The sequence below is a fragment of the Bos indicus x Bos taurus genome, unplaced genomic scaffold (assembly GCF_003369695.1).
Source record: "Bos indicus x Bos taurus breed Angus x Brahman F1 hybrid unplaced genomic scaffold, Bos_hybrid_MaternalHap_v2.0 tig00003608_arrow_arrow_obj, whole genome shotgun sequence".
NCBI classification, from domain to species: Eukaryota; Metazoa; Chordata; class Mammalia; order Artiodactyla; family Bovidae; genus Bos; species Bos indicus x Bos taurus.
In genome coordinates this window covers 38,399-48,305 of record NW_020867714.1, presented here as the reverse complement: position 1 = coordinate 48,305, position 9,907 = coordinate 38,399, and positions in this window count along the sequence as shown.

The following is a 9,907-nucleotide window of genomic DNA, read 5'->3' as shown; positions in this document are numbered from 1 at the left end:
GAGAAAAGATGACCTTTGGTGAATGTGACCTAAGCCTGGTTTGTGTTTGACCAGCTCATTGATTTGATTATTGGTCATCATCACATTTGCTGAGCCCCATTCTGCATCTGTTTGAGGTCCTCACAGGGCTCACAAGCTGGAGAGCTCATCGCAGTGTGCGTAAAGACTTGAGGGGTCCTGGGTGAGGCAGAAAATGGTGCGGGCAGAGCATGGGATCAAGGAAGGCATCGTGGACCCAGTGAGGTCTGAGCTGGGTCTCCAAGGGTGAGTTCGGCAGGGCCTGGCTCTGAGCAGGACTTAAATACACGATGAATGATGAAATGAATAAAAATGGAAATCTTCCCCCAAAAGAGCAAGACTGTCAGCTCTTCTGTAACTCAGTCCAAGCTTGTCCTGCTCACCTTACGACAGGCCAATAAATTGAGAGATGAGTTCTTAGGGCAAAGAACAGTGACTTTATTCAGAAACCGAGGACTCTTGTCCCAGGACCCATCTTGCCTGAGTTAGAATTCAGGCTTCTTTTATCTTAATTCTCAAAGGTGGTGGGGGAGGAAAGTCAAATATTTCCTCATTCTGATCAGGCTCCAGAGGGGATGTGTTAATGTCTGCCTCCCTGCCGTGATTCACAGGTGAGTCTGGTCAGGAAGTTTCCTGTGAGCTAAACAAAATTATTATTTTAGTTTGGTGCTCATTACCTGGGAGGCAGGGCTCCCAGAGAGGGGACTATATGTACAAGATTATAGGCAACATTCCTTTAGTGGTTAACTCCTAATAGGTAGGATACAAAGGGTCCTTCTCTATGACACTTTCAGGCCAAAGCTTGGAACTGCAGGGCACCCAGGGACAGCGGGAGAGGTCTGGCGGGGTTGCCACTCCACCCCTCACAGCTGGCTTGCTAACTAAGCAGCCTGTGTCTTGACTCCCTGGGGGCACCTGTTTGCCCTCTTCTCTTGGACAGTGCTGGTTGTAAGGTATAGATTGGGCTGAGGCAGAAAAGGAGAGATGACCTCAACGGAAGTAGGTGACCTTTATTCAGGCAAGGAGGGTTGGCAGTCAGCCTAAGGACCAGGCTGAGCCTGAGAGGGATCAGGGAGGCTTCATATTTAAAGGGAAGTTTGTGGAAGCGATAAGGGAAACGTTAGTCAGGCAGGATGTTTTGGGTATTCTTTAGTTCAGATGGCGTGTGTAGTTGGGCAGTGGGTGATAAATCCTCTGGACAAGGGGTGATAAGTCCCAGGTGGATGCAACCAGCCTGGAGCATCAGGGCGGGACCTAAAGTTTGGTTTTGTTTTCCCTGAAGTTAGATGATTCAGCAAGGGCCTCTGAGACTGCTGTTTCCTTTTCTAGACCCAAAGCCTCTTTCACTGGTCAGAAGCAACACTCACCTGTGCCCCTCCCTTATCAGGCCCAAGCAAACCAGCTGCCCTCACCTGAAAGGGTGTTAGTCTCTCAATCATGTCCCTGAGACTCCATGGACAGTAGCCCACCAGGCTCCTTTGTCCATGGGATTTTCCAGGTAAGAATACTGGAGTGGGTTGTCTTTTCCTTCTCCAGGGGATCTTCTCGACTCAGATATGGATCCCAGGTCTCCTACATTACAGGTGTATTCTTTACCATCTGAACAACCAGGAACATGCATAAGAAACTGCTACCTTCCAAAACTGGGGTCAGAAGGCTGGGCGCATGGTTCAGGCTCTACAAGGCATTTCACATCCTCCTAGTATCTCCACTTGTCTCCCTAAGAAGCTCTTACATCTCAGGACACCTCTAACCAATACCCTCTTTTGGTGGGAGCTAGTGCTCAGTGGTTAATATTTTCAGCCCAGAGAGACACAGCCTGTGCTTTAGACCATGGCAAACCCTCCCAGCTAGCCCCAGTCCATCCAAATCTCTCTTGTTCCTCAGATCCCATGGCCAACAGGCAGTCCCTGAGTCTGTTCAGCAGACAAGCTCCCACAGTGTCCAGCACTGAGGCTACTCCTGCCCCCGTGTCTCCTCGGCCCTGTACGATGAGGCTGCACTCTTGGGAATGGAGGGTCCTCTGTGGTCTTCTTCTGGGGCTGCTGCTGGGCCTTCTTCCTCCTTCAACCAGAGCAGGGAGCTGGCTCATGCAGGCCTATGAGTAGGGGGAGGAGGGGACGAGCGGTCAGTCCCTCCCTCTTCTGCGGGCCGCAGCCCTGCAGGAGGAGGTGCTGGGGGCTGAGAGTGGGCTTGGCCTGCTCAGCGGCCAGGACTCAGCGCACATTCGGGGAGGCTGAACCTACTGGGGAGTGGTGACAGTGTTATGGTGACAAGCTGTTTCCATCTCTGTACGAGCTGGTCCAGTTCACCAAGTTCTCCCAACACTAACATCCGTATATAAACACCCTTCCTCTGGCAACAGGGGGTGGGCTGAGTGTTTTCCAGGAAACTCCTCACTAACCTCTGGGAAAGATTCTGACAGAGTCTCTGATGAGGCAACAAATGTCCGCTTTGGTTAGGAATCAACAAGGACTCCCTGTTTGACACATGGATGTCAATGCTAGGGAGCAGCCTCGAAGGGAGGGGAGTTTGGGGGAGAAAGGACGCATGTGTGTGTGTGGGTGAACTGTTCCCCTTGGTGTCACTCGAAACTGTCACAACACTGTTTGTTAACCGGCTACACCCCAAATACAAAGTAAAAAATACAAAAAAAAAAAAAAAAGAACAACATGTGACCAAACACTCACCAAAAGAAGACACTGGATGATCTGAACATTGGCTTCAAAAGCGCATTTTGTCAATACAGAAAACTACAGTATTTTAAAGTCCTAGTTTATGATTTAGAACCTATGATATTTAGGTGACTCATCAATTGTTTAATACAGGCACTGATAAAAATACAAGCTAAAGGCTAACCAGTTTTAATGTCATAAATTTCACCCTACAGTCTAAAGCCAGGGCACATAAGTCTACTTATCTGTCTTCTCCCTCCAACTACCTCTCCCTATAGTTTTAAGATTTGTGTCACCAGTGAGCTCACTCCAGCTCTCCTGCAACATACACCCTTCATTCTGTGGGAGAAGTGATAACACTCGTTTACACTAGTGTAAGTGAGGAGGTGATGCACGGTGACAGAAGGAAGGAGACTGGCGGGGGGCTCAGCCCGGCCTCGGCCTGGCGGCTTTGCCTGGACCCTCAGTCCCTCTCTCACTGCTGACCATAACAGGGGCCTGGAGAAGCCTGTGAGGAGCCCTGGCCAAGAACCTTCATGCACGTCTCGCCATTTACATCATGAGCATGGAGTTTTTGCAAAGATCTTAAAATTTCTGTGTTTTTCTGACTTCTTTAGTCTACATTAGTCTTCTCACCAGGGTGTCATTAACTAAATCAGCCTATATATTATTAATATTAACATGTGTCATTGATATATAAATATTATATTAAAATAATAATAGTACATAACATTTTATATTTATTTACATTATATATGCATATTTTTTGGAGAAGACAATGGCACCCCACTCCAGTACTTTTGCCTGGAAAATCCCATGGATGGAGGAGCCTGGTAGGCTGCGATACATGGGGTCACTAGAGTCGGACACGACTGAGCAACTTCACTTTCACTTTCCACTTTCATGCATTGGAGAAGGAAATGGCAACCCACTCCAGTGTTCTTGCCTGGAGAATCCCAGGGATGGGGTAGCCTGGTGGGCTGCCATCTATGGGGTCATACAGAGTCGGACACAACTGAAGTGACTTGGCGATGCATATATTTATGTAGTATTATGTTATAATAAGTTAAATAAATAAGCAGGGTGATGATATACAGCTTTGACGTACTCCTTTTCTTATTTGGAACCAGTCTGTTGTTCCATGTCCAGTTCTAACTGTTGCTTCCTGACCTGCATACAAATTTCTCAAGAGGCAGGTCAGGTGGTCTGGTATTCCCATCTCTTTCAGAATTTTCCACAGTTTATTATGATCCATACAGTCAAAAGATTTGGCATAGTCAATAAAGCAGAAATAGATGTTTTTCTGGAACTCTCTTGCTTTTTTGATGATCCAGTGGATATTGGTAATTTGGTCTCTGATTCCTCTGCCTTTTCTAAAGCCAGCTTGAACATCTGGAAGTTCACGGTTCACATATTGCTGAAGCCTGGCTTGGAGAATTGTGAACATTACTTTACTATCGTGTTGGAGAAGGCGATGGCACCCCACTCTAATACTCTTGCCTGGAAAATCTCTTGAATGGATAGCCTGGTAGGCTGCAGTCCATGGAGTCCCTAAGAGTCAGACATGACTGAGAGACTTCACTTTCACTTTTCACTTTTCACTTTCATGCATTGGAGAAGGAAATGGCAACCCACTCCAGTGTTCTTGCCTGGAGAATCCAGGGATGGGGGAGCCTGGTGGGCTGCCGTCTATGGGGTCACACAGAGTAGGACACGACTGAAGTGACTCAGCAGCAGCAGCAGTTACTAGCGTGTGAGATGAGTGCAATTGTGCAGTAGTTTGAGCATTCTTTGTCATTGCCTTCCAGAATGCAGGGAGAAATATCAATAACCTCAGATATGCAGATGACACCACCCTTATGGCAGAAAGTGAAGAGGAACTAAAAAGCCTCTTGGTGAAGATGAAAGAGGAGAGTGAAAAAGTTGGCTTAAAGCTCAACATTCAGAAAACAAAGATCATGGCATCTGGTCCCATCACTTCATGGGATATAGATGGGGAAACAGTGGAAACAGTATCAGACTTTACTTTTTGGGGCTCCAAAATTACTGCAGATGGTGACTGCAGCCATGAAATTAAAAGACGCTTACTCCTTGGAAGAAAAGTTATGACCAACCTAGATAGCACATTGAAAAGCAGAGACATTACTTTGCCAACAAAGGTTCGTCTAGTCAAGGCTATGGTTCTTCCTGTGGTCATGTATGGATGTGAGAGTTGGACTGTGAAGAAGCCTGAGCGCCGAAGAATTGATGCTTTTGAACTTGGTGGTGTTGGAGAAGACTCTTGAGAGTCCCTTGGACTGCAAGAGGATCCATTATAGAGGAGATCAGCCCTGGGATTTCTTTGGAAGGAATGATGCTAAAGCTGAAACTCCAGTACTTTGGCCACCTCATGAGAAGAGTTGACTCATTGGAAAAGACTCTGATGCTGGGAGAGATTGGGGGCAGGAGGAGAATGGGACAACAGAGGATAAGATGGCTGGATGGCATCACTGACTCGATAGACATGAGTCTGAGTGAACTCCAGGAGTTGGTGATGGACTGGGAGGCCTGGCATGCTGCGATTCATGGGGTCGCAAAGAGTCTGACATGACTGAGCGACTGAAGTGAACTGAACTGAACTGACTGATGTTATAATAAATTAAATTAATAAATACAAATAAACTAACATAACAATATGAGTATATATTACTCCTCAGAGGCAGACCATTGCCTTTTATGCAGTCAACTCTGCCTTCTGATCATATTTTGTTTGCCAGAAAGAATTGAAGACTGAGGCCAGAGTGAAAAGTGAGGGGAAGGCAGGCAGAGAAGACCCAACCTGACATTACAGGGGAGGCATATTTAATCACTCAAGTGAAACAAGAAGTGTGTTCCCGAGACCAGGCTGAAGTGTACAGTCTTAGTGAGGGGAGCAGATTGGACCCCGCACCTGGCCCATGGGCACCTTCTGGGGTGGGGTGAGCGGGAGGGAGCCTCCTCCGGGTGTCTCTCCGCCGGCTCCTCCACGGACCCGCTAGTCCTCCCCAGGCTTTGCTGCGACCTGTGTGCTTTGCCGCCAGGAGGCCCGTTTCCTGCCCTCCACTGTTCTCCTACCATCTCTCTTTCCTGGAATCTCTGGGCTGCTACCGGCCAGGCTGGAGACACAGGCATCACAAGACCTTCCCTGCAGCCCGTGAGCTGTCCTCGCCCCGCCCTCCTCCGTTACAGCTGGGTTAACGGGGTGCCTGGTGTTCATTACTGAGACTTTCCTTGCTCGCAGTTTCCTCCATTCCTGATGGTGGGATGCGCAGGGCAACTAAAGCCATTTCTGAATTTCCCTGAATGTGGATGCTAGATGAACCTAGTTTGCTTATAGCAGAATCATGTTGTTCTAAAGAAAGATTTTTATATTCCTATTTAAAACCACTGGAAAACCCCCAAACAGGAAATGGTGACACCTCAAAGTCATACTGTTACATGACAAAACCAAGTTGTAAAACAACACACACATTATTTGTCTAACTGAACTAAAAATGAACCTATATTATTTGTGTGAAAATAAATATATATTTGAAAAATTTTTTTTAAAAAAACTGGAGGAATATATACAAACGAACCACAGATACTTTGATAAGGATGAAAGAAATTCTACTTATACTCTAAATTATCCAGTTTTTGTGTGTACTTTTAACTCAGGAGGAACTTGAACAAGAGTGTATATTCTTTGTATTTAAATAAACACTTTACATATGATTGTACAGAACCAGCTTATCATAAAAACGGAACCAATGTATTTCAGAGTCAAACAAATGATAAGCTGTGTAGAAGAGAGTGAATATCTGCTGAAGGGCTAGAGACAGAAAGAGCACACGAGCAGCACAAACAGTGAAACGAGGGCTGCACGCTGCTGTGCCCTCCAGTCACTGGGCCATTCCCTGAACACTTGCTGGGTTTAAGGCAGCCTGGAAGTCAGTCACCTGTCCAAGGCAAGTCTGAATTTATGCCAGGCCCATAGTAAAAACATGTTTTAAATAGTATCTCTCAGAGGTAGAAAATTTACACTGTATTCTCTAAACTTATTTTGGCCCGTTCTATTATGGATTGTTCCACTGAAAACAAAACACTCAAACCAACATTAAAAACCACCTTTTTGGTGTACCTGAAAGCTTTTGCCATTTTAGAGCTTTCTCTTTTGCTGTCATCTCTTAAACATGTAAAATAAATACAGTCAAGTCCCCTCAGGAGGGGCCACTCAGGGAGCTCTGGGCCTCAGTCGTTACTAGGAATAAAAGTGGCAAAGAGCATTTTTGCTCCAGAACTCTAAAGGCATTTTGGTGTGGGATAATCGGGACCCGTGGAAAGCACATGATAGCCTGATACTGTTTCTTACATCTGCCACAGTTCAGTGATTTTCAATATCTTACTTTCTGTAACCAAAGATTGAGAATGCTCAGGAGAGAGCGTAAATATAACTACATAACTCCTTATAAATAGCATATAAGTAGAAAGTATAGTTAGATGTGAGTCTACTACTACTACTACTAAGTCGCTTCAGTCGTGTCTGACTCTATGCGACCCCATAGACGACAGCCCACCAGGCTCCCCCGTCCCTGGGATTCTTCAGGCAAGGACACTGGAGTGGGTTGCCATTTCCTTCTCCAGTGCATGAAAGTGAAAAGTGAAAGTGAAGTCGCTCAGTCGTGTCCAACTCTTAGTGACCCCATGGACTGCAGCCTTCCAGGCTCCTCCATCCATGGGATTTTCCAGGCAATAGTACTGGAGTGGGGTGCCATTGCCTTCTCTGATGTGAGTCTAACTTAGCTTAATATCCTAGTTCCTGTGGCTCTCAGTCCATAAGGCTCAGACTACATTCCTCGGGCACCTCTACAGATTGGACAGTAGGTGGCACTTTCAGCCTGTTTGAAGCACAATTCACGGGCTTTGGCTTGTTTACTTGCTTTTAAGCTGTTTTACCACCATTGCACAGAAAACAGAGTAATTTGGTACCTAAGTGTATGAAGTCCAGATCAATGTCATGGGAGCAATTTCAGAAGAACACAAAGCCATATAACTCGATCTGCAGGAAGCATTTACAAATATCCACAGAAAAAACTTTTCCTCTCCATAGATCCAAACTGAAAAAAGAAAGTGAAAGTCACTCAGTCCTGTCCGACTCTTTGGGATCCCTTAGACTGTAGCCTGCCAGGCTCCTCTGCCCATGGAATTCTCCAGGCAAGAAAACTGGAGTGAGTTGCCATTCTCTTCTCTAGGGAAGTGTCCCAACCCAAATTATCCAGTAATAAAACACTTTTAGCATTTGTGTCACAAATGCTCTTTGCTACCTTGATTCCTGGTAATGACAGAATCTCAGGCCGACCTGGGACCCGCCCTAAAGTAGTTTGTGTCCTGTAACCCTGGTCAGACACATAGACTTTAGTTCAGTTTTCTTGTTTGGAAATAATTTGACCTAGCTGCTCACAAGCGAAAAGCAAACTACTAGATGTTAAAATGTTCCAGTAGAGTACAGTCAAGTGCTCTTGATTCTAGGTACTTCAAAGGATGTTTTTAAGCCTTGTCAGCCACCAGCTTCTCTTGATTCTGAAAGCTGGGTTTACTAGGGACTGGCAGCAGGGAAAGTGTGATGAAATCACTGCAGTGGTGTTGTGGTTCAAAGCACAGGATCTGTACAGACTAGGAACAAAGATAAAATATTCTGAAGGGGTGAATCCAGGGCATTTACTCTTATCTGAACAAGTTTGTTCACAGACGCATTTTATGCATCACTTGGGCTTCCCTGGTGGCTCAGAGGTTAAAGTGTCTGCCTGCAATGCGGGAGACCTGGGTTCAATCCCTGGGTCGGGAAGATCCCCTGGAGAAGGAAATGGCAACCCACTCCAGTATTCTTGCCTGGAGAATCCCATGGACAGAGGAGCCTGGTGGGCTACAGCCCACGGGGTGGCAGAGAGACACGACTGAGAGACTTCACTTTCACTTTCAGGGAGGCCACAGGCTCCCTGGGCTCTCCAAATCCCTCAGGTTAAGAGCTCCTTGCCCGGGAGTGAAAGAAAGCAAAGGCAGCCCTTCCATCTTCCCCATTCCGACCTCTGGCCCCATCACATTCTGACCTCTGGTCCCATGAGAGGGACCGTGGACGCTCAGCGCGCTGTCCCAGCCGCACGGCTGCCAGAGGAGTTACAGGAGCAGACCTGCCCAATGGCGCCGCTGCTTGCTGCCTGCTGCCGGGCCTTGTGAGAAGGCCCCAAGGAGATCTAGGAAAAGCAAAGGGGAGTCCAACTCAGCAGAGCAGCCCCCGAAGCACAGGGAGTTAAACAAACAGGAAGTAGGAGTCAGGTCAAGGAAGGACCCCTTTCTGATGGCTGCGCTGATAACGGATGTGGCTGAAGCATCACTCTCCCTGCACATGCGGCTCTGCCTCTGCAGGCACTTCCGGTTTGCCTCACTGTGAGAGGCGGCTGCTTGTCAGAAGGCAGATCTTTTCTACCATCAATAAAATGTCTTTTCCCTGCTGTCAGCCCTGTAATCTGGCACTATATACGCCTTGCTCCATTGGCTGCTAACACTTCCGTAAAAGGAGATCTAACTGTTGAGAGTTCAAAATTCCAGGGGTCTGTGGAGTCCCGCCACCAATTCACCCCCCAGAGTTATGTCAACTGATTATCCTCCTATCCATATGAAGTATATAAATATAATCTCTCGGAGTTGGTGAAGGACAGGAGGGCCTGGTGTACTGCAGTCCATGGGGTCACAAAGAGTTGGACATGACTGAGTGACTGAACAATGATAAAATATTATCTCAATTGATAAAGAATCAGGTTCAGTTTGAATCAGGTTCAGTTCAGTTCAGTCGCTCAGTCGTGTCCGACTCTTTGCAATCCCATGAACTGCTGCACGACAGGCCTCCCTGTCCATCACCAACTCCCAGAGTTCACTCAAACTCACGTCCATCGAGTCGGTGATGCCATCCAGCCATCTCATCTTCTGTCATCCCCTTCTCCTCCTGCCCCCAATCCCTCCCAGCATCAGAGTCTTTTCCAATGAGTCAACTCTTCGCATGAGGTGGCCAAAGTACTGGAGTTTCAGCTTTAGCATCATTTCTTCCAAAGAACACCCAGGACTGATCTCCTTCAGAATGGACTGGTTGGATCTCCTTGCAGTCCAAGGGACTCTCAAGAGTCTTCTCCAACACCACAGTTCAAAAGCATCAATTCTTCGGC